General features: G+C 39.0%; 1 pseudogene; it reads left to right on the forward strand.

The window, feature by feature from the left end:
* Positions 1-1512: 1512 nt before the first annotated feature.
* Positions 1513-26916, forward strand: part of LOC128647459 (connector enhancer of kinase suppressor of ras 2-like) — a 75627-nt pseudogene continuing 50223 nt past the window's right edge.

Consider the following 26916-nt stretch of genomic DNA (forward strand, 5'->3'; position numbering starts at 1 on the left):
GCTCACCTCTAGCATTCAACTGACAGCTCTAGCTCAGCTTCAATGGTCATCTGGCTCCTCTGCTGCTTCCCAGTGTCTCCATCATATTTGTACTGAGCTTGGGTTTGGCTTATATGTGCATTTTCTTGGTGGTACAATAAATATGTCATATAAGCTCCTATAAGGGATGGGCTTCTAGGCATGGACAGTTAACTAGTGGTGGTTTATTGTTGCAATTGGAGTTTCTTTTGTTGTGTAATCTTGGGCTGGTGATTAGCTACCTGTTGCCTATTGGAGGTGTTCAAAGGGGAGTGGTCTGTGTTGAATAGGTATATAAGGTGGGGATGGGCAGGAAGTGATCAGACCAACCTTTTTTCTTTGTGTTTGCAGGATTATTGCAGCTGTGAAGGTGTTGAGAATGGCATCCAGAAACAGAAGAATCCCCATGTGCTTCCGTGATGATGGGGAGACAGTATGAAAATGAGAGCTCTGCAGGCTCAGAGGAAACTGAAACGGATCGAAAAAGCTAGGAAGGGTCCACAGCCTGTTCAGGGAGTATCTGTAAATGATTGCAGCTGTCGTTCAGATTGTGCCGTCGGCAGTAGCGATCCATCATTTGGTTTTCCTGGTAATGTGAGCAGTGGTGCAGGTAATATTTTGTTAGTGGAGGGTGAGGCAGGGATCGAGCTGGACAAAATGTTGAATGTTGGCGCTAACAATATACCTCAAATGCCTAGTCCTAAAAAAAAACTACTCCTCCCCAGTAGTTAAAGAAAATGTATAAAACAGATAAAGGGAACACAAACTGGTGCTAGAAAATCCAGCTGAGGGATTGATCTGGACCCCAAATGCATCCAGAAGTAGTATAGGGTTACCGGAGGTATTTTGTTCTCCTCCTCAGGTCTAGCCAGGCTATTCTTTAGGGCAAGGAAGGCAGGTGGGGCCGCAACGGTTATTGTTGAATCCAACATGGCCGATGGGAGGGGCAATTAGGGGGCATGGCGAACTAGATAGATCTGCACATGCGCATAGGTGATGTGAGCCGCGGGAGGGTGTAGCTTAATGGGGGCGGCCATATTTGGACCGAGAGAAGCGCATTAGAGGACAGTCGGATAGGTTTTCCGCTAAAGTAGATGGGATCAATGCAAGGTGCGACAGCGAGCGGCAAGGTAGGTCCCCAGGCTGGGGATAGATGGGAGGGCAATCTTAGATGGCACAGGGGGCTGCAAAGGGAAAGGTGGGGGCAGCGTCTAGTGGGCAAGGAGCACTTTGGTCCTGGTGGACCAGGTTGTTTTGTTTTGTTAGGGAGAATCAGCAATCATGGGGCAGTGAGCACCGTGATCCTGGTGGGCCAGGCAGATTTAATATGAATAATTGGGAGGACAGTAGGCAGAGGGAAGGGGCACAAATGGGACACTCATAGATCTAAGCCAGTGTGGTCTGATAGGCATAGAGGTTTATGAGAGAAGTGCAGTAGAGTTTGGGAGGCCAATAAAAAGACCAAGATATATTTAGGAAGGTAGGCCTAGGGTTATGAGAGATAACAAAGGGAATACATATATGTTGATTGATGCGGGTGGGATAGCAGGGAATAAAGTGGTGCTTAGTAGCAAGGAAGAAGAGGTGGGGGAGGTTGTTTTGCAGATAACAAGGGAACAGGCATCTCAAGGAAAATGGTTATCGTCGATAGCAGTAGCCTTGGAGTCTGTGTGGGCAGGAGGAGGAGCAACTGCAACAGCGGCAGTACAACAGAAGGTTGCAAAGGAAGGGGTAACAACGTCTCAGGCTGGTGAAGCTGCGATAGGGAGCAGCAGCGCTCAGAAGGTGAAGCAAGGTAAGAAAATTGTATGCAGAAACTTTAGCATGTATGATAGTTCATCTGACAATTTTAAAGATTGTAAGACAAATCTATGCAAAACAGGGAAAAGGGGAAGAAAGAGAAGTAGTAGGTGATGTAGCAGTGAGTGAGGTAGAGGAGTTTAATGCAGATGACGAGGTAACAGGGACATAGTTGCTTACCCTAACAACTCATTTGAAAGTGAAGGTGATAATGAGCGGCCAAAAAGGGAAGTACATAGATGTATTTGAGAGAACTAGAGAAGCCATGGCGATTAAAGCTAGAGTTGATGAGATAAAAGGGAAAAAAGTCAAACAGTCATTTACAGAGTGGGTGAAGGGTATGTTGATTTATGCTGAATGTTTTATTACAACTAATCCAGATAAGGTAAAAGGAATGTTAAGGTCTATTCACCTGACTGCAGAGTGCTATACGACTTATGGAGGTTTTGCGTTCAAAGACTATAATGTAGAATTTAGAAAGGGTAATTTACAATTAGGAGATAGGGAAAGTAGGAGTTTGGTGTAAATATTTTGGATATGTATACAAGATTTATAAAGGTAGCGGATAATCAGATTGGGGGAAACAGGACTTTTAACAAAATAAGTAAGGGTGAGGCAAGGGAGTGCTGGTTGTTCAATGATAAAAGATGCGACAGAGGCAATGCATGTAAATTCAGGCATGTGTGTAGGTATTGTAGTGGGAGTTATGCAGGAGTGGATTGTAGGTTGAACAACAGTAATAATGGGTTAGGGAAGAATTCCTTTCGGAACCAAGGAAATGCAGAAGGGGGACAGTCAGTGGGTGCTGGCCTCAACGCCATTGAGAATAGATAGGATAACAAGGGAGTTGCAATTGTACCCTAATGAAGAAGACATGCAGCTGTTAATTGAAGGGTTAAACAAGGATTTTGTAGTGCCAGTAAGAAAAGAAGTGGTGGGGGCAGTCAAGGTAAGGAATCTTAAGTCAGCAAACGAATTTCCAGAAATTTTGAGGGAGAAATTGGGGAAGGAGCTGTCTCTGGGAAGGAAGGCAGGGCCATCAATGGAAAAACGATTTGTAAAATTGGTAGTTTCTCCACTGGGAGTGGTCCCGAGGAAAGAGAAGGGAAAGTACAGACTGATACATCATTTATCTTATCCTAGGGGTAAATCTGTAAATGATGCAATAGACAGGATGGATTGTTGCAGTCCAATACAATCATCTGACAGCGCAGTGAAATTAGTGAGAGAAGCGGGCAAAGGGGCCCTAATGTCTACAATAGACATTGAATCTGCTTTTAGATTATTACCTCTGAACCCAAAAGAGTTTCAAGCTAATGGGATGTAAATTTGAAGGTTATTTTTATGATGATAGATGCTTGCCAATGGGATGCTCTATTTCTTGTTCAATATTCGAGAAATTTAGTTCGTTCCTACATTGGTTATTGATAGAAAGGCTTGGGAAGGAATCACTGGTCCATTACTTGGAGGACTTCATGTTACCAAACCATGAAAGATGGTTTGGTAAAGATGTTGGTGGAGTTAGGAGTGCCAGTTGCTAGGGAAAAGACAGAGGGACCTGGATTTAGACTAGCTTTTTTTGGGCATAATCATAGATTCAGTAAAAGAGCAATGTGAGATGCCGGCAGAAAAAGTTGATAAAGCTAGGCAGGCAATAGCAGGCGTACTAAAGAAGAGAAAGGTAACATTGAAAGAAATGCAGAAGTTACTGGGTATACTGAATTTTGTTTATTTAACCTAACAGAATTTTTGCCTTTATGGCACAAAATTAGAAATGAGAGCAAAACCGCCAATCAACATAACCTCAAGTTCAAAAATCAAATAACAAAATGCCCCAGCATTTGGACATGAACTTGGGTCTCACGTGTCAGGGGAGGACCACCAGCCCCTGTGGCGTGGCAACAAGAGGGAAAAAGAACCCGCGGCAAAGCCAGCTCAGCAGCTACACCGCCGGATCACTTCAGCAGACTGGGTATGCTGCAGGATCCTCCAACCCCCTCAATTGCCCCGCCTGCATGCCAGACCTGTCAGGGTCCTGGAATCAGACTGAGACAAGAAGTGCAAAAATAATCACACCTTTATTAATAACAAAGAAATAATAAAAAGCCCACAAGTCAAATAACAAGCCAGGAGTCAAAGCCAGAGTTGGTAGACAAGCCGAGTCAGGAGCCAAAGCGAGTAGTCATATGAGATAAGTCAGGAACCAGGAGGGACGTCAGACAGCCAGGTAATACACAGGAACAGGAACTCACAAACAGGTCTGAGACAACGCAAGGGCATAGCATACTGAACAAGGGCAAAACAGTCCCTCCAGTGAACCAAATACTGTATGCTGCCCCTGGACATAGTAGAGTTAATAATGCTGCTGACCTCATATTCTTCATGGTTGTCAACAGAAAGGATGAGGCAACACAGTGGTAAACTGATTACAAACCAATGGTTTCAAGAGGGAGACATGAAAAACATTGGAGATGCGCATTGCAGGAGGAAGGTCAAGAGCGTAGGCCACAGGATTGACCCGTCGGAGTATTTGAAAAGGACCAACATAACGGGGAGCCAGTTTATTGGAAGGCACCCAAAGGTTCAAGTTGCAGGAGGACAGCCAAACCCTCTCACCAACCTGGTAGGAAGGCGCGGGCAGACGCCTGCGATCAGCCTGGAACTTTTGGCGCTGCATAGAACGATGAAGGCAATCCTGAATCTGAACCCATGTGGAACGGAGTTGGCGGAGATGCTCCTCCACAGCTGAAATACCCAGATACATGAATGAATCCTGCAACAAGGATGGATGGAACCCATAATTTGCCATGAACGGGGATAACTGGGAGGAAGCATTAATAGCACTATTATGAGCGAACTCTGCTCATCGTAATAGACCAATTATTGTGGTGATCTGAGACATAGCAATGGAGGAACTGTTCCAGAGCTTGATTAGACTGTTCTGCAGCCCCATTGGGTTGAGGGTGATATGCAGAGGAGAATGAAAGCTGAATCCCCATTTGAGCACAAAAGGAAAGCCAAAATCTGGAGACAAACTGCCTACCCAATTCCGAGACTATCTCCTTGGGTAACCCCAGTTCTTGAGTGGTAGGCAGCTTCATCAAGGGAATGCAATGTGACATTTTAGAAAAATGGTCAACCACCATTAGGATAACAGTATTGCCATTGGAAACAGGGAGCTCAACAATGAAGTCCATGGAAAGATGTGTCCAAGGATGCTCACCATTAGCAATAGGTTAAAGAACACCCACAGGAAGACATCAAGGAGTCTTATTCTGTGCACAGACTGAGCAGGAGGCAACATACGCAGCAACATCAGAACGAAGACCTAGCCACCAGAATTGTCGAGTGACAGACCAAATCATTTGGTTCTTGCCTGGGTGACCTGTGGCTTTAGGAGAGTGGTAAGTGTGCACTCTAGTACCCTCGAGAAGATGCCTCCATTCCTTAAGTGCCAAAATTATGGCCAGTAATTCCCTGTCGCCAATTTCATAATTGCACTCCGCTGGAGACAATTTCTTAGAGAAGAAACCACACGGTAGCAAGGAACCATCAGGCGTAGGACGTTTAGGCACCTACTACAGTCTCAGATGCATCGACCTCAAGAACGAAAGGCAGGACAGGGTTAGGATGAGCCAGAACTGGAGCGGCAGCAAAGGCAGTCTTAAGACTCTCAAAAGCCTTATTGGCAGTAGGTGACCAATGGAGTGGATCATTCTCCTTACGGGTCATGTCAGTGATAGGTTTGACCAAAGGAAGAAAAGTTTTTAATAAACTTCCTATAGTAATTGGTAAAGCCTAAAAAACGTTGAATAGCGTGAATACCAACTGGGCGAGGCCACTACAGGACTGCAGACAACTTGTCAGGATCCATGGAGAACCCTGCAACAGAGATTACATAACCTAGAAAGGTTACTTGAGTCTGATGGAACTCATATTTCTCGAGTTTACAAAATTACACGTAATCTCTGAAGTACCCATGTAACATCTGAATGATGAGTCTCAAGAGTAGGTGAGTGTATGAGGATATCATCTAAGTACACCACAACACACTGTTGCAACATATCTCGTAGGACATCATTAATAAATTCCTGGAAAATAGCTGTTTTCCATTTGTGGCCTTTCCATTTGTGGCCTTCCTTAATCCTAATGAGATTGTATGCTCCTCTCAAATCAAGTTTAGAAAAGCCCGTAGCTCCCTTGAGGTGGTCAAAGAGTTCCGTAATGAGCGGAATAGGGTACGCATTCTTAATGGTAAGAAGATTAAGACCCCTATAATCAATGCATGGTCTTAACTTGCCACCCTTTTTCTTCACGAAGAAGAAGCCAGCCCCTGCAGGAGAGCAGGATTTGTGGATGATCCCCCGCAACAGAGCATCGGCAACATACTCCTCCATAGCAAAATTCTCCGCAACAGACAGAGGGTAAACCCAGCCCCGAGGAGGAATGGCTCTGGGTTGCAGGTCTATGGCACAATCGTAAGACCAATAAGGATGCAACGTAACGGCATGCACCTTGTCAAAAACATCTAGGATCTCTTGGTATTTCTCTGGCAATTGAGATACTGAAGAAGTGCACAAGACTTTGACTAGTTTCGAAAAGTGGAGATACATTGCAAAATGTCAGACCTGCGCCAGTCGAGACTGGGATTGTGCTTTTGGAGCCAGGGATAACCTAGAACAGCCAGAAAATGTGGAGAGTTTATCACCTGGAACTGGAGGGTTTCAAAATGGAGAGCCCCAACAGCCATGGATAATGGAGCGGTTTCGTGCGTAACATGTGCGGGCTGAACTAGCCCACAGCACCAGAGTCAACAAGAGCCTGGGTTACTATGGAGGAGTCCACCCAGGAAAGGACAACTGTGACCAAATGTTTCTCCTTTAGTAGTTCCGGGGATGAGGATAAACCACCCAAGGTCTGCCCCCGACAGGACCTTAGGTCTGAGCGTTTCCCGGCTGTGTAGGACAAGACTTTAAAAGGTGGCCCTGTAACCCACAATAGAGGCAGAGACCCTCCCTCCTCCTAAAGGCCCTCTCCGTCGCGGTAAGATGCGTGAATCCCAACTGCATCGGCTCAGCAGTAACTGGTGACTCTGGACCAGGAGACATGGGAGTAGAGGGAGGTATGGGTGGGAACGAACATGTAGGAGACAACGTAACAGGAGGCTTCCACAAGCGCTCCTTGAAAGAGGGCCTCTCACTTAGTCTGATGTCAATTAGGATTAAAAAAGACACCAATGCCTCAAGATCCTCTGGTAAATCTCTGGCAGCAACTTCATCTTTAATCGCATCAGAGAGCCCATGAAAGAAAGCGGCAACAAAGGCTTCATTGTTCCAACCTACTTCTGCGGCAAGCGTATGGAACTCAATGGCATACTGAGCAACAGATCTCGTACCTTGCAGAATGGACATGAGTCATTTAGCAGCAGAGGAGGAGCGAGCCGGAACATCAAAAACCCTTCGAAAGGAGGCCACAAATTCAGGGTAATTTGAAATCACAGGTTTATTAGTTTCCCACAAGGGATTAGCCCAGGCAAGAGCTGTGTCAGAGAGTAACGAAATGAGAAATCCCACCTTAGCTCTGTCAGAGGGAAATGCCTGAGGTAACATATCAAAGTAAATGCCAACCTGGTTCAAAAACCCTCTGCACTGAATAGGATCGCCTCCATATTGCTGAGGTAGAGGTGAAGAACTGAACATGCTCCTGGTAGGACTAGGTGCAGCAGCGGAAACAGGAGCAGCCATAACTTGTTGGACACTCTGGTTCAAATGCAGTGAGAGTCAGCAGGGTTTGCAGGGCTAGTGCAAATTGATCCAAACGGTGATCCTGTCCATCCTGAAATGATGGTAGGTAAAGGTGGATTAATAGCACCATCAGGATTCATGGCCCTTGCGTAATGTCAGGGTGCCAGGAATCAAGACTGAGATGAGAAGTGCAAACATAATCACACCTTTATTAATAACAAAGAAATAATAAAAAGTCCACAAGTCAAATAACAAGCCAGGAGTCAAAGCCAGAGCTGGAAGTCAGACGAGCCGAGTCAGGAGCCAAAGCGAGTAGTCAGACAAGCTGAGTCAGGAACCAGGAGGGATGTCAGACAGCCAGGTAATACACAGGAACAGGAACTCACAAACAGGTCTGAGACAATGCAGAGGCACTTTAAATAATAAGTGATGACATCACATTACTGAGACTGCAACCTGTCTCACACGGATGATGTACACCAGTCGGCCATAAGAGGGCGTGCAGGAAATGAGCAGCATCAGACACTCTGCACCAGATTCAGTAAGAGGTAAGTAAAATGGCTGCCAGCAGCACATGGCAAACAAAGCAGGGAAAAAACCCTGACAAGACCCCAATTTCACTGCAACACCGAGACCAACCGACTTTTCCGCATAGCTAATAAACCAGCTGCATATCTATTTTAAATAAATTTTGCTTCCAGCTGGCGTAGACCAAATTGCGTCACCTGCCACCATCAGCTGCAGCTATTCACTCCTTATGGGTACACGGGCGGTCTTATGATGATCCAACCAAATGGTCAACATCCTTTCTGTTCCTACGTTAGGGTGGGTGAGTGGGTAATACAAGAAAAAAGGTTAGTCTGAAGCACTTCCTGTCTGCACACCTTCTTATAACTCACATCCCCTCCCTCTTACCTGCCCCCTTTAAATCATTAACTGCACACACACAATACAGCCTAACCACAGCTATCCTATTCATCCTTCAAACACTAACACATAACACAACCCCCCTTTACAACATAGGAGCACTAGCCTTATCTAACACCAGTGGTATTCACTCCTTTTTTTTCTCGTCAAGTTCCCTGCCACTGACTCTCCTGATGGTTCCCCCCCCCCATATCACTGTATTTCTCTCTCAAACTCCCTCTGCCCTTTCACTCCTTTTCTCTACTATCAATACTAATTGTTTGTTATAAAAAACACAAACAAATTATGTGGTGTATGTGTACTGTGTGTGTTACAAAAACGCGCACATATTTGTTTTTTTAGTAAAGGTAGCAAGCCTGTCTTTCTTTGTCTAGAAAAAAACTAGAGATAAGTGTTCTAACATCTTTCCATAGAGGCAATAAAAAAACTTGTCAAAATGCCATGAAGGTAAACAAAGTACTTAAAAATTCCATTTGGGAGCTTTACATACTGATTATAGCTTTTTTAAAAAATAAACACCTGACTTGCCCTACAATGTTTTTGTGTGCACATTCAAGCTGATTTTTGTCATTTGTTAAGAACCCCTCTCCATAAGCAGTGAAAGTGATAATCTTAAAAGAAGGTAAAACTGTTATTATAAACTCACACTGGTCAAGAATGCCCTGTGCCCTGTATACTTGTTTACAAACCCAATAATGATGCTCTTAATGCCCTCAATAAGTATATAATAGGCACATGTTTAATAAAGCTGTGGTTAATTTGCATTCAGGCTTATCTCCAGTAGATTCTTTCATGTTTCTTTAAATTCTGTTAAACCTAGGATTAATCGCTTAAGGGAAGCTGTAGTCATAAAGTGATAAGGATATGCAAGCTGTAATGTGTATCCCATATGAGATTAGTTGCATTAGGTTTACACAAATTTAATCTTGAGCTTGGATCTTGATTACTTATTTAAACTGTAACTTTTTTTTAAAATTTAAATTATCCCAGTACTGTATATTAAATATAAATTTGATTGTAGACACCTACATATGATTGTGCTGTTTCTAAAAACGAAAAAAACTTATAGAATAAAATAATTGATCTTTTGTTTAAAGTACATCAATCTGCTCCCAATTAAGACCACTATCTTTAAAAATATTAAAGTGAAAGTAAAATAGAATTTAGATTGAATATAATGGCTGAGTCATTTGACCTTTCTAAACTAAACAAAGCTGTAACCTAAACCTTTCGCTTGATATTCTAGATTGATAGATAAATTGGTAGTGTTAGAAGATCAAACTTCTCAGCCAAATACTAAGCATTCTTTCTAAATGAAAACATACTTTTTACACCTCATGAGATTTAACAAGTCAACAATATAAACAAACTGATGTGATGAAATAGCTAGGAAATAAAGCAAGCTTGCGAGTGTCACGATACATGTTGGTGTTGTAAAAGTATGGTTAAAGATTCCAAACAATGTTAAATCATGGTATTACACTGTCCATATGTTATGGTTTAATGCTTATAATCCATTGTGTCTGCATTTTGTCTTGTGTTCTATTGTATTTTTGTTCCAGGACACAACAACAATATGCAAAGGAATGTAAGTGATCAAGTCAGTGATGTAATGAATTAATTGTATTCTATTTTATAATTGTTTACACTCTGTAGGTTTTGTTCCAAGCATATTATTATATTTTGTATATTACTCTGAATGATGATAAGACAGCTTTTACTGGGCATCAGGACAAGTGTGTATAGTAAATATATATTCTGCATTTCTTTCTTTTTAAAAAACACACTATCAGCTAGATTACAAGTTTGTGCGTTCATCTTTTAACGCTAAAAATATGGTATTTTCAGCGTTAAAACAGCACCGCAGCCATTACAAGTCTTCTCGGTATAGGTGTACCGCAAGTATTTTAGCCTGTAATGCAACGTCAGTACAGCACTCATAAAAATGACGTTTTTTCATGGAATTCCCATAGCGCCGGTATTACGAGTTTTGCGGTCAGGCTAAAAAGCGAGCGTTACAGCCTAAAACCACAAGATCCGTAACGCCATCTAAAGTCAGTAGTTATGAGTTTTACGCTACATAGCTGTAACATAAAACTCATAACTAATGTGTTAAAAAGTAAACTAACACCCATAAACTACCTATTAACCCCTAAACAGAGGCCCTCCTGCATCGTAAACACTATAATACATTTATTAAGCCACTACTAAAATGTATTAACTCCTATTCCGCCGCTCCCCGACATCGTCACCACTATACTAAAGTTATTAACCCCTAAACCGCCGCCCTCCCGCATCGCAAACACTATTTAAATATTATTAATCCCTAATCTGCAGTCCGCCCACATCGCCCGCACTATAATAAAACCTGTTAACCTCTAAACTGAAAGCCCCCCACAACAAAATATAATAAATTAAACTATTAACCCCTAAACCGAAAGCCCCCACATCGCAATAAACTAATTTAAACTAGTAACCCCTGAACTTAACCCTAATGTAACCCTAACACCCCCTAACTTTAACATAATTAAAATATAGCTAAATTAAACTTACAATTATTAACTAAATAATACCTATTGATCCTCTAAACCGCCAGCCCCCCACATCGCAAAAACCTAAATTAAACTATTAACCCTTAACCCTAACGTAACCCTAACCCTAAACCTAACACCCCCTAACTTTAACATAATTAAAATAGAGCGAAATCAAACTTACAATTTTTTAAAAAATAATACTTAGTTAAAACTAAATACATACTTACCTGTGAAATAAAACCTAAGCTAGCTACAATATAACTAATATTTTTTTTGTAGCTAGCTTAGGTTTTATTTTTATTTGACAAGTAAGTTTGTATTTATTTTAACTAGGTAGATTAGTTAGTAAATAGTTATTAACTATTTACTATCTACCTAGTTAAAATAAATACAAACTTACCTGTCAAATAAAACCTAAGCTACTTTACACTAAAACCTACAATTACAAAAAATAAAAAAACCTACCATTACAAAAAAAAAACCTACAATTACAAAAAAACAAAATTATCCAAAAAAATAAAAAATCCTATTCTAATAATAATAATAATAATAAAAAACCACCCAAAATAAAAAATCCAAATATAAAATAAACTACCAGGGGCCCTTAAAAGGGCATTTTGTAGGGCATTGCCCTAAGTTAAACAGCTCTTTTGCTACAAAAAACACTATACAACCCGCCCCAAACTACCAACGACCGTTAAAGGGGCCTTTTGGGGGCCCTTAAAAGGGCCTTTTGTAGGGCATTGTCCTAAAGATAATAGCTCTTTTCCTAGAAAAAAAACACCCCCTAAAAAATACATTACACAAAATAACAAACAAATTATAAAATAAAATAGAATTAGAGCTGCTTAAATCCTATTGGCTGATTTGAACAGCCAATAAGATTTTATCATCTCTAATTCCTATTGGCTGATTCAAAGTTTTCAGCCAATAGGAATGCAAGGGACGCCATCTTGGATTGAAAACCTTGCATTAAAAATTTAGTATAGGGCGGCGACAATATGAAGCGGATGCTATGTGCCAGATGTCTTCAGGATGGCCCTGCTCCGCGCCTCGGGGATCAAGAAAGAAGATGCCACCTGGATGAAGATTGAAGAGGCCACCTGGATGAAGATTGAAGAGGCCACCTGGATGAAGACTTCTCACCGCTTGGATAAGGACTTCACAGTCGAGATGAAGATTGAAGAGGCCGCCTGGATGAAGACTTCTCGCCGACTGGATGAGGACTTCAACGCAGGGATAAAGATCGTTCAAGCGAGACTTCAAAAACTGTAAGTGAATCGTCGGGGGTTATTGTTAGGCTTTTTTAAGGGTTTATTAGGTGGGTTTTATTTTTTAGTTTAGGGTCTGGGCAGTAAAAGAGCTAAATGTCCATACAAATGCCCTTTTCAGGGCAATGGATAGCCTAGGTTTTTTTAGATAGTTTTTTTTTTTATTTTGTGGGTTTAGGAGGAGTGGGAGTTTGTAATGTTAGTGGGACTTTGTAAAAAAAATTTCCACTAAAAGAGCTGCTATCTTTAGGGCAATGTCTAGATTAGGTTTTTTATTTTGGGGTGTTTTTTATGGGTATTAGAATAGGAATATTTTTTTTATTTTTGATAATTTGTTTGTTATTTTGTGTAATGTATATTTTTAGGGGGTGTTTTTTTTTAGCAAAAGAGCTGTTTAACTTAGGGCAATGCGATGTTGGGGTGCGGCGGAATAGGGGTTAATAACTTTAGTATAGTGGTGGCTATATTAGGAGCGGCAGATTATGGGTTAATACCTTTATTTAGGTGGTGGCAATATAGGGAGCAGCAAATTAGGGGTTTATAACTGTAGGCAGGTGTCGGCTATGTCAGGGGCAGCAGATTTGGGGTGTTTAGACTCATGGTTTATGTTAGGGTGTTAGGTTTAAACTGCATTTTCTTTTTCCTCATAGACATCAATGGGGCAGCGTTACGGAGCTTTTGTTTCTGTGATCGCAGGTGTTAGACTTTTTTTTTTTGCCGGCTTTCCATATTGATGTCTATGGGGAAAGAGTGCACGAGCACGTTAAACACAGCGCTTGTTTTGTGTGCGGTATGGATTTTATAATCTCCATATCACATGCACAAGCCTGGTTTTTCAAAACTTGTAATGGCAGCGCTAAACGGGGTTAAATAACGCCACGTTTGTTGCGTTCTTTACTTTCCCTATAGCGCTCAAAACTCGTAATCTAGGTGTATGTAAATTAACTGTGTAGTAATTAGTATTTTCTTTGAATACTAATAAATCATTTTAGAATGATTTAAAGCTAGACTCATGCATTGGAAATGAATTATCAATAAACTATAAATATTTACCATTACTTACTGTCAGGTTTCTTAAGGGATATATCCTCAGTTAAAACACAAAGGCCAAGATCTTAAATACCTAGAACACGCTTGGACTTTTTCTTCTCAAGATCTTAATTACATCTTAATTACTATAAGATCAATAAAAAAACAACACCCTCAATACAACCCAGTGGGGCCGATTTATCAAATGTCTGTCCGACATGATCCGATCAGCGGATCATGTCCGACAGACATAGCTGAATGTGGCATACGCTCTCCGCATTCAGCATTGCACAAGCAGTTATAGTGAACTGCTGGTGCAATGCCGCCCCCTGCAGATTTGCGATTAATCAGCAGGGGGTGTCAATCAACCCGATCGTATCGGGTTGATTGCTGTCCGCGTCCTCAGAGCAGGTGGAAAGGTTATAGAGCAGCAGTCTTTAGACCGCTGCTTCATAACTTGGTGTTTCTGGTGAGCCTGAAGGAGCTTGATAAATAGGCCCCAATGTATTTAATGAGATAATAAAATTCCAACAGGTCCAAAGAGTTTTTACTTCCTATTACATTATAAGAGTGGTAATCTTATATTTTGGTGATTGGCCGCTAGCAGGGGGTGTCAATCAACCCGATCGTATCTGATCAGGTTGATTGCTGTCCGCGGCCTCAGAGCAGGTGGACAGGTTATAGAGTCTTTAGACAGCTGCTTCGTAACTAGGTGTTTCTGGCAAGCCTGACGGCTCGCCAGAAACACAGGGTATCAAGATCCATACAGAGCTTGATAAATAGGCCCCAATGCATTTAATGAGATAATAAAATTCCAACAGGTCCAAAGAGTTTTTACTTCCTATTACAATGTAAGAGCGGTAATCTTATATTTTGGTGACCTGCTGAAATGCCATGTTTTCCTTATGCCGACACCCTGCTTGTCCTGGTAACACCTGCTACAAACTGATTAAATATAAATAATTTGCAATGGTGCCTAAGTAATAAATAATTCAGAGTTTACCATATTCTAGGGAATGCTCTGATCCCCACACAGTCCACCGATAAAGTAACTATCTGTGACCCCCTCATCCCAATAGCATAAAAAGATCTATAATTCCCCCACTTCTTTAACTTCAACTGCAGTGGGCAATTGTTCCCCATGACAAAGCCCTAGCACCTAAAGTCACCCATACATGACTCCACTACACTACAACCCCCCAGCATCTGAGAGACTCTAATGCATGACTCTACCACCAGTAACCTTTCTGCATTTAAGGCACTCCCTTAAACATCCCTCTTACATGACACTGCTACTATAAATCAGCAAGCAAGCACTTAAGCAACCGTCCCTAAATGATCCCCTTCAACCAAAGCGCCCCTCATCCATAAAACATAGCAACAATAAAAAACATTCTAAAGTGTATTGTCTTATTGTTTATTACAGAGTAATGATAAGTGAGCGTGTCCATGTGTCTTTAGACATCTTGCAGCAGTGTTTGCGACAATGCTTTTAGCAATGTTATACATGATTGCAAATACTGCAACCGTGGACTGCTTAAGTCAAGTGCACATTCCTAAGCTCCTATCAGCCTACATAGGTTTACTTTTTAACAAGGATACCAAGAGAAAAAAGTAAATTCGATTATCAAATTAAAGTGGAAAGTTATTTAAAGGGACATAATACTCATATGCTAAATCACTTGAAACTGATGCAGTATAACTGTAAAAAGCTGACAGGAAAATATCACCTGAGCATCTATATGTAAAAAAGGAAGATATTTTACCTCACAATCTCCTCAGCTCAGCAGAGTAAGTTCTGTGTAAAAAGTTATACTTCACCTGCTCCCAGCTGCAGGTAAAAATAAAAAAAAATGAAGAAATGAACAACAGCCAATCAGCATCAGCAGTGCTGAGGTCATGAACTCTTACTGTGATCTCATGAGATTTGACTTAACTCTCATGAGATTTCATAGTAAGCTTCCTTTACCTGATTGGTGAAATAATATGAGAGTTCACGAGGCTCATCCTTTCAGATGTCCCAGGACAGACACACTAAAATGCTGCTTAGAAATCCTTTACAATGGGAGGTGGCTACTGAAGAACTTTTCAGGTAAAATATCTTTCTTTTTTACATAGAGATGCTCAGGTGATATTTTCTAGTCAGCTTTTTACAGCTATGCTGCATCACTTTCAAGTGTTTAAACATTTGGGTATTATGGCCCTTTAAAATGGCATCCTCTGTCTGAATATTGAATGTTCTTTAAAAATGAGAGTGGATCGTCAGGGTTTGTGTTAGGTTTTTTTAACTTTTTTTGGGTGGGTTTTTTTTTTGATTAGGGTTTGGGCTATCCTAAAAAAGCTAAAAGCCCTTTATAGGGCAATGAAAAATAACTAAATGCCCTTTTGAGGGCAACGCCCATACAAATGCCATTTTCAGGGCAATGGGTAGCTTAGTTTTTTTTAGAGTTAGGTTTTTTATTTTGGATGGTTGGTTGGGTGGTGGGTTTTACTGTTGGGGGGGTCTTTGTATTTTTTTACAGGGAAAAGAGCTGATTTCTTTAGGGCAATGCCCTACAAAAGGCCCTTTTAAGGGCTATTGGTAGTTTATTGTAGGCTAGGTTTTTTTTATTTTGGGGGGTTTATATAGGGCTATTAGATTAGGTGTAATTGTTTTTATTTTGGATAATTTCGTTTGTTATTTTTCGCAATTTAGTGTTTGTTATTTTTTGTAATTTAGTATTTTTTATTTTTTGTAATTGTAGATTTCAGTTTTTTTAGTAGTGTTAGGTTTTTCTAATGTGTTTTGTAGTTATTTTAATTTTAGTATAATAGTAATGTTAGTTTAATATATAGTTTAAACTTGGGTATTTTTAATTTCACAGGTAAGTTTTTATTTATTTTAAGATAGGGATATTGTAATTTTAATATAAAGTTAAGGGGTTGTTAGGTTTAGGGGTTAATAGCTTAATTTTGTTTTTTGCAATGTGGGGGGCTGGCAGTTTAGGGGTTAATAGGTTTATTTAATGGCGGTGATGTGGGAGGCCAGAGGTATAGGGGTTAATAACTTTATTTAGTGGTGACGATGTCGGGGAGCGGCGGAATAGGGGTTAATATCTTTATTATAGTGTGGGCGATGTTGGGGTGCAGGGGAATAGGGGTTAAAAACTTTATTATAGCGGCGGTGATGTCAGGGAGTGGTAGAATAGGGGTTAATAACTTTATTTAGGTGGCGGCGATGTCAGGAGCGTCAGATTAGGGGTTAATAACTTTATGTAGGTGTCGGCGATGTCGGGGCAGCAGATTAGGGGTGTTTAGACGTAAGGTTTATGTTAGGGTGTTAAGTTTAAAATTAACTTTTTTTCCCCAAAGACATAAGTGGGGTTGCATTACGGCGATCACCATTCCGCGCTTTAGGTGTTAGTTTTTTTTCCAACACGCTCTCCACATTAATGTCTATGTGGAAAGCGTGTAGCCGAGAAACGCGTTGCTGTTGTTTTAATCTGTAATAAATTACGATTTTGTCTTTACCTTACATGCTCCTATATTTTGAGTACCTATCCACCTTGTTCTTTGATCGCTATCAAGAAGAAGATTACATCTGTCGTCTAAAACAACTGACGCTGCAAGTTACAGCTGATCTCGGGCAGTTGCAACAGAGCGATACTACTCGCAGCAGATTGGAAGTCCCGTGGTGACGTGTATCAGCCTGGGGGTGTCTGTCGGGTGACTCTGAACAGTCCTGACCTGCAGTTTAAGGCACGCTGATTGTGCCGCTCATCTTGTGAGTATACATTCTCATCCAGGGGGGGATCTCATATTTTCCACTGCATCAGACCAACGATACTGTTTTATGTTTGGCGCCTCTCTTCTTTTATTTGTCTATACAAGCACGTCAATGAAGCCCTTGGATTTTGTGCGCACAAGGTGGCTTTTTAAAAACTTGTAATGGCAGCGCTATGGAGGGTGAAATAACGCAACTTTTGTAAAAACTTGTAATCTCGGTGTTAGCGATGTCTGAATCAAATGGGATCATTATTTTTTTGATAAGCAAGCTTTTAGTAAAAAGCAATCTGTGATGGTGCAAACAAAACACAGAAGGGCGCCTCCTAGTGTGATATAGTACAAGCAGTATACATACAGCGGCAATAGACTGGTACTCACAAGTGTGGCAGCACTCACTCGTGCTTAGTGGCACCTACTGGGATCTCTCAGTGTCCCAGCTCACTGTTCTTGGGCTCTCACACACCTCCGTCAGGGGTGTAGTCTCCAACAGCAAAAGAACTGGCTCTCAGTCAAGTGAAATGTATAAAATCACTTTTTAATAAAAACAGTATACGCTGTTTCATCAGGCATCTACAACTTGACTGAGAGCTCTAACCTATAAACTAAACATAACCAATGAAAACACAGTTGCATTGTAACACCCCTAAACACAGCTCTAGCCAACCTTAATTAATTGTCTATTTAACCCTTCATATCTCCCATACATATTTATTTTAAAGAGAACCATACAAAATTTCTTAAAACACTCTGTACATCATCAGAGCCACCATACCCCGATGTGTGTAGCAGATTAGCCTTTAGTATACATTAGCCTTAAGTATATAAGCCTTATTTGGTTATTCAGGTATTCCGTGGCCATAACCGGCCTGTTGTTTTATCAAGTTAGATTTCTTACTAACCTTAATGCTGACGACCATAAGCTTCTTTTTATAAACTTAAAGGGACAGTTCACCCAAAAATTTTCTCCCCTTTAAATTATTCCCAATGATCCTTTTAACCTGCTAGAGTGTATTAAATTGCTTACAAGTAGCTCCTTTACTCCTATTTCAGCATTTGAAATAGCTGATTTAGCCTGTGGTATCACCACCTATACTGAACAAAGTAATACTGGAGTATAGGCTATTGAATAGCCTAAGTATACACAGCCAGCAGAAGAGATTACACTCTCAGTGGGATGCAGGATAGTTAAGTAATAAAATGATAATTTTCCATTGTTCTCTCTATGTATTGAGCTTTGGTTTTCCAGCCAAATAAAAGATAAGGAAGCAAGTCTGTTTACACAAACTTAGAACATAATGAGAACTGATATCACCTTTAAGTTCAACCCATTGTAATAGGCTGTGGTTTCAAAGCACAAAATCAGCTACTTCATATACACAAATAAGCATGAAAATGGAATTTCTCAAATATTTTATACTCTGCACTTGGTATAACAAGTCATTTAAAATACATTAATGAAAAAACAATTTTACAGTGTACTGTCCCTTTAATGTTACCAAAGATTTCTATATTTTAATATGCGGCACTTCCTGTATGGTGTGTGTTTACATAGTTACGTCTCTCTATTCTTGATTGGGTGACACACCTCCTCTTCTCTGCCAATAGCATTCCTATATACCTATAGTAACAAGGATTGCTGTGCACGCCCACACTGACCGTTCTAATCCTCCCCTAATGTGTCATCACACATACTGACGCTCTCCGTGAGCACAGCCGAACCCAATCACCACCCACAGCTGTCAGACTCAAGACAAAACTCCCACTATGCAATCAAAACACATCCACTCCATTGCGTCAATGCTAGTGCCAATAGCATCACGATTCATAATCTACATATACTACCCCATGAGTTCCGACATCATTAAAAGTTGTGTGCCCATATGAAAACATCTATCTGTCTTGTGTAGCAATGTGGCGATCCTCCTCTGCAATAACGGCACTGACTAGTAGATACATAATATATACTACGTGAATTGGTACCTATAGAAATACAGGGGAACATCAGGGGTGCATTTTAATCAATGATCTTCCTAATACGACCCCAATGACTCCTATATATATCAGAATAGGTGATAATGACTATTGAAATTGACCTATAAAAAGAATGTGTAAACATATATTCATTGATATAAATGTGAATGTATCTAATAAGAATCATGTATATTAACTAAAGAGATTACTAAGTATAATATAATACTAAGTATAATATTAAAGTTTGTAATGTAGCCTATGTATGCTCTGTATCATAATATTCTTCTATTGGAACATGTATGATGGCAATTATTGAATATAGGGGGTTATATTAAGTTAATAAACTTCCTATATGTAACATAAAAGTGTACTATGTGTGATATGATTTAATTGTATTATATCAATGTGTGCCTAAGGTGTAAATGATGTGAATGTGTGCTTGAGCGAATAAATATTATTATACCTATTGATAAGGTAATACTAAGTGATATTGTGAATGCATACAATGTGACATGTAAGATGTCATGTGACATGTACCAAGTATGTTGCATCAATGTGTTAATATCTAATAAATATATAAATAACTAATAATAATAAATAAACAAGCCCTATATGTGTTAACCCCTAGTATGTTGATTTAAAGAACTCACTACTTTATATTCAATGTGACATGAGTGTGTACTATGTGTAATGAGATATAATTATTAATATTAATCTGTGCCCGTTTGAAAAAAGAGAAAAAGTGTACTTGATAAAAACCAACTAAATATTATTGTACCTATTGGTAAGGTCATACTACGTGATATAGTGAGTGAATTCAATGTATCATGAATAATGTCATGTAACATGTATGTTACATCTATGTGAAAACATTTAATATATATAAAAAATAATTAATAATAAAAAATAATAAACCTATATGTGCTCCTCCCTAGTAATGATGTGTGTGATCCTAAGATAAATATGAAAGGTGTTGGATAATATTATATCTAGCCAATCATGTATGTGTGATCATTACATTTACCCCTAAGGGCACCATTCATAACATTTACTTCGATATTTGTGTGACATCTATAAATGTAACTTTCAGCCACATAGGAATCCACACATGCTCATACGCACCCACATATATACATACATACATACATACATACACAACCGAATATACATATATACACGTGCACATACATGCAAATACAAATACACACATACATGCTCAATCACCTACAATCACTCCATCTCCTGTAGTTGACACATACAAATATACATATATACACTTGCACATACATGCAAAAACATATACACACATACATGCTCAATCACCTACAATCACTCCATCTCCTGTAACCCTCTATATTTAATTGATATAAATTGCATTAATCAATAAAACAGACCCAAAATATATAAAGAGGTCATGGCTTGTTAGATAGGCCCAATTGTAAATGTATGTATGTGGTATCTGCGGCTAACTGATACACACATACAGAGATTACAGGGTAGAAAAAATATATAAAAAATAAATCATGGCTAAAAAAGCTGCTAAATCAATATTTTCGTTTAACCCCTCTGGAAATAGGCTACCAAACTTGTAAATCCAATACGTTTCTCTTTGTCTCAAATAATTGAGATGATTGGTTCCCTGTTTGTGGGGTACCCTTTCCAGAGGGGTTATACGAAATGTACAGACTTTTCCCTGATGACATTTTATAGAATGTTTCGATACACTATGTTTCAGACTACCTTTTTTGATATTTCTGAAGTGCTCACCCCAACGTCTCCTGATCTTACGAGTGGTGCGCCCCAAATAGTGGACTTCACATTCGAATGTTAATAAATAAACCACAAAGCTGGAACTACAGTCCAACCTTTCCTTAAGTTGGTATGAATACCCTGTAACATTCGATGTAATACTTTTTGTCCCATGCGTGATGTATTGACACATATTACATCTCTTTATATTACACTTATAAGACCCTTTTAATGTGTTATTTATTTGTAATGAATATGTCTTCGTCATTTTTCTCTTTTTCATAACTACTTTACTACGGGCTAGTCTACTTTTTATCGTTGGGTCCCTCCTAAAAGTAATTGTCGGTTGGTCATCTAATATCTGTTTTAAAATGGGGTCTCTTTTCAATAGGTGCCAATGTTTGGTCATAATCTTTTTAATTTTTTTTAAATTTGAGTTATAATTGGTTATAAAGGCTGTTTTTTGCTTTTTTTCCTCTATTGGTTGTGGATGAGGAGTGGGAGGGTATAGGATACTATTCCTATCTAGCCTCCTAGCTTGCTCATAACTCCCTTCTATTAATTGCTGAGGATAACCCTTTTCTTTAAATCTATTTTTAAGAATCATAGATTGCTCATCATATTTTTCTAGCGTAGTACAATTACATCTAATCCGCTGAAATTGGCTGAAAGGTACATTCCTTTTCCAACTGTCAAGATGATTGCTGCCATAATCCAAAAAATTATTACTGTCTACCTTTTTAAAGTAGGTATATGTTTAAATATTTTGGGTAAGATCCCAGGTCAACACTACATCCAAGAATTCAATCTGTTCCTTCTGAACATTATACGTAAAGGTTAGCCCATAATCATTTTCATTAAGTTTTGTTGCAAAATTTGTTGCTGATTCAAATGTACCCTTCCAAATTATTAGAAGGTCATCTATGTAGCTGCCATAGAAGACCAGGTTCTCCCTCCAGCTCGGATGGTAAATATAGCGATCTTCAAAGCTCCCCATCACTAAATTAGTGAAGCTGGGGGCGAACCTGGTCCCCATGGCGGTACCCTTAACCTGTAGATAATAATCATCAAGATATTTAAAATAATTATGCTGAAGTATAAATTCAATGGTTGATAACAAGAACTCCTTTTGGATACCAGGCATATATATGTCTTCTTCTAGATGATATGGATTCTAATCCAACTTTATGTGATATATTAGAATATAGTGCATTTACGTCACAAGACAGCCACAAATAATTTTCAGTCCTTTTAACATTGGATAATTTATGTAGTAGGTCTGTAGTATCCTTAATATATGATGGCAATAGTTTAACATATTTTTGGAGGTAATAATCGATGTAGGAGGATAGTTTATCGGTGAGACTATTAATACTTGCTATTATGGGTCTACCAGGGGGGAAGTAGTATTTTTATGGATTTTAGGTAGATGATAATAAAAAGGTATATCTGGGTTTCTAGGTATCAAATACTGTTTTTCTTGATGTGTCAATATGCCTATTTCATGACCATAATCAAGCAGGGTCCCCAATTTTTTAACAAATCTATCTGTAGGGTCACTTCTAAGGGGTAGATAATACTCTTTATCTTTCAAAATTCTATTGGCTTCCATTATATAATCCTGATAATTCTGTAAGCTGAGAAACTAGTTGCAGAGATGCCTGATGAAACAGCGTGTCAGCTGAGAAACTAGTTGCATGATTTTAATACATAGTGGGAACTTTTTGTACACTGTGTTTTTATACTGTTTTTATTAAAAAGTGATTTTATAAATTTCACTTGACTGAGGGCCAGTTCTTTTGTGGTTGGAGACTACTCCCCTGACGGAGGTGTGTGAGAGCCCAAGCACAGTGAGCTGGGACACTGAGAGATCCCAGTAGGTGCCACTAAGCACGAGTGAATGCTGCCACACTTGTGAGTACCAGTCTATTGCCATTGTATATATGTATACTGCTTGTACTATATCACAGGCGCCCTTCTGTGTTTTGTTTGCACCATCACAGATTCCTTTTTTCTGACCTATTTCTGGGAAGGAGCAGCCGTCATCTGAGGACAAAGACACCAATGAGTGCAAATGAAAGTGGAATTTTCATCAACTGAGACTGATCATCCTATGGACTGAAAACTTATAGCATTTCATATGCATTAATTATAGACATTATTTACATTATTGTATTGTTTTGTATAGTGTCATTTTATTATTTTTGTCTGTTATGCACCCCTTTGAGTGGTGACGGGGGATTGTCATCAGGTTTGTTTTTAATAAAAAGTGTTTTTTTACACAAATGGTCAGGACCGGAAGTGATCTGACGTCACTTCCGGTTGCCACCAGGTAGTGGCTTGGCATTTTGTTTAAAAGCAGGTATGCTTTGTTAGTTTTATTATGCTTTGAAATATGCTGTGAATTTTGTGAAAAAATGCCTGGACTGAAAAGTTGGGATGAAATTGGGAGAAAAATAAAAGATAAGTGAGTTACTAAAGCTGTGTTGCGAGATGTGTGAAGCTTCTGTGTGAATTTGGAGCTCTGCACCAGCAGGCCATATATATATATACTATACTATATATGTAACATCTTCCAAAGCTCATTCGGTGAACAATGACACACCCCACAATCATAATAAAAAAAGTTTTCAAAAGAGAAAAACTAAAATACATATTAAATCATCCTCTTTGAAAAGTAAAAAAAATAATAAAGTGTCCCTAATAGAATCATATTATATATGTTAAGCATAAGGAATTAATGTGTTCTCTCGTGCTATGTATAACATGTTTAGTTTCCAACTATAACCGTATTATGAAATGTTACATATGACATGCTGTTTTATATCCACATTTCTAAAGTTAATTCTATATAGTATGGTATTTTTAATCAGGCTGTGAGTGAATGCTTTTCTATTGAGAAATATAACACTAGATTAACAAACTATTTAATTGTTGCAAGTTGGATACATGGGTGGTTAATTAATCATACTCATTTATGCTTGTTTAAGCACGGGTCTAGTTCAGAAAATGTTTGATAGCAAAAAAAAACACACCACTGATGTGACTTAAGTGGAAGTTTAAAATAAATAGAAATAGAAATATGTGGACCATTTTTTCCATTAAGCTTCCATGTTGGGTTCACTTAAGGATCTTTATGAAGTAATTTATATGCATAAAAAGGCAGATAACCTTTTTTAATGCTATTTATAGGTGGTTATTTGAGGTTTTTCTCCACTTTTAGCCAAATCAAAAGACCTTTAAGTATTATTTATCATCTATTCTGGCAAACATGGTTTTATTTTATTTGTAGGCTATTAACATCTATTAGTCATTGACATTTACTTAGGGACATGAAATTGAAAATTAAACATTCATGATTCATAGAGTGTGCAATTTACGAAAAAGCTTTCCCATTAAAATGTATCAGATTTACCTCTTTCTTTTTGTATCCATTGTTTAAAGTTAGCTCTATTTCATAAGACCATACCTTGGTAGGTTAAGAAGTATTAATGTTTTGAGTACTGTATGTATAACATTTTGTTACAAACTTATAGTACTCACAATCTGTGTATGTTCCTGTGCCTACTGTAATAAATTACTTTTCTTTTAGGACAGAAATAAAAAAATAAAAATAAACTGTTACATAGGTATGTAGTAGAAAAACAACATGCAAAACATACAACAATATAAACAACTGTACTACACTAACAACACAATTAATGCGATACCTTTCTTTTAATAAGAGTCCTTTATAAATACTAATACTGAACCAATATATTTTGTGGTTTCACGCTCTGGCCAGTGTTCCCAGACTCCTTGACTGTGGGTCTCTGAACTTTAGGAAATATTCCAGATGTGATCTCTAGTCCAAGGTTCTCTTAGGATCTTCAAAGACTGCTGGGCTCCCAAAGTTACAATCTGTGCTGTCCAGGACTGCTGCCATCCCAGAGGTTCTCTCTAAACAGCCTTGAAAACTGCTGCCTCTGCAAAGTCCCACTCTCAGCAGTCTGAGAACTGCTCCATTTCTAAAGTTCCACTCTCAGTAGTATCAGAACAGCTGCCTCTCCAAAGTTCCACTCTCAACAGTCCCAGAAATAAAAACACAAGAGGGCACCCCAATGGTGCAGATTCTTCAAAGTAAGCAAATATTATGTGACAAAAATATTTACTAATAAATTATATTGAACTCAAGAAGTGCCTATCACTCATGCTGAATCATTAAAAGCCGTCCAGCTAATTTCACCACCGAAAAAAAAAATTCTCTCACAAACTTTAGGATTTCACTGATGCAGATGTTAGAGATGGTAGAATAGCCTAAAGTAAACATGACAATCTGGCTTCTGGATCCTGCACTGTCCCTCAGATCACTAAATGTATAAAACAGAAGTATGTTTTATTAAAAGTATAAAATCAATAGAAGTATGTAAAACTCACACTCCATTTTTCGGATTTACCATTTTATACTCAGCAGATGAAACAGTAAATCTTATTTTTTAGATTGGATCCTTCTCTGAAGAGACTGAGATTATGGAAGAGGAAGCAGCCCAAGAACCCTAAGGACTATTTGATTAAAAGGACATTTTCAAGAGGACTCTGGGCTATAGGTTAATATATTTGTTTGTGGCGTATTCAGTTTGGTTTCTCTGTGTGCGCAACAGTCCCAGAACTACTACTTCTCCATAATTCCACTCTCAGCAGTCCCAGAACTGTCTGCCTCTCCAATGTTCCCCTCTCAGCAGTCCCAGAACTGCTGCCTCTCCATAATTCCACTTTCATCTGTCCCAGAACTGCTCCCCCTCAGCTGTCTATATAAAACTTGTACCTTACTGTCTCATAGATAACGATTTACTTTTCTCCTGTTAAGTGTGATCAGTCCACGGGTCATCATTACTTCTGGGATATTGCTCCTCCCAAACAGGAAGTGCAAGAGGATTCACCCAGCAGAGCTGCCATATAGCTCCTCCCCTCTACGTCACCTCCAGTCATTCTCTTGCACCCAACGACTAGATAGGATGTGTGAGAGGACTATGGTGATTATACTTAGTTTTATACCTTCAATCAAAAGTTTGTTATTTTATAATAGCACCGGAGTGTGTTATTCCTTCTCTGGTAGAATTTGAAGAAGAATCTACCTGAGTTTTTACTATGATTTTAGCCGGCGTAGTTAAGATCATATTGCTGTTTCTCGGCCATCTGAGGAGAGGTAAACTTCAGATCAGGGGACAGCGGGCAGATTAATCTGCAAAGAGGTATGTAGCAGCTTATTATTTTCTGACAATGGAATTGATGAGAAAATTCTGCCATACCGATATAATGTAAACTCAGCCTTAAATGCAGTAGCAGCAACTGGTATCAGGCTGTCATGTATGTATATTTTACACTTCAGTATTCTGGGGAATGGCACTTCACTGGAATTATACTGTGTGCATAAGACTTTAGCCTAATTTGCAGGGACTAGCAACAGGCTTTTTAATAACACTTAATTTATGTTAAACGTTTTTTGCTGGCATGTAAAATCGTTTCATTTCTGAGGTACTGGGTGAATAAAATATTTTGGGCACTATTTTTTTCCACTTGGCAGTTGTTTTATTTAATTTATGACAGTTTACTGATCTCTCTCACTGTTGTGTGTGAGGGGGAGGGGCCGTTTTTGGCGCTTTTGCTACGCATCAAAAAATTCAGTCAGAAGCTCACTATACTTCCTGCATGATCCGGTTCATCTCTACAGAACTCAGGTTGTAGTTGACTGTGATAAAAAACGTTTATTTCTGTAACTTTTTTTTCTGCTATCAGGGTTAGTTATCCTTTGCTAATGGGAACAAGCCTTTGCTAAAATTGTGTTTTTTACAAAGATTTGATGCTATAACCTTTCAGTTTATTAACTTTCAACTGTCATAACTCTTTCTGTGCTTCTTATAGGCACAGTACGTTTTCTTATTATAATAAATTACTTGAAAAGTATTTCCAAGTTGCTAGTTTATTTGCTAGTGTGTTAAACATGTCTGATTCAGAGGAAGACATCTGTGCTATATGTGCTAATGCCAAAGTGGAGCCCAATAGAAATTTATGTACTAACTGTATTGATGCTACTTTAAATAAAAGTCAATCTGTACAAATTGAACACAT

Source organism: Bombina bombina, chromosome 2 (assembly GCF_027579735.1).
Source record: "Bombina bombina isolate aBomBom1 chromosome 2, aBomBom1.pri, whole genome shotgun sequence".
Classification (NCBI taxonomy): Eukaryota; Metazoa; Chordata; class Amphibia; order Anura; family Bombinatoridae; genus Bombina; species Bombina bombina.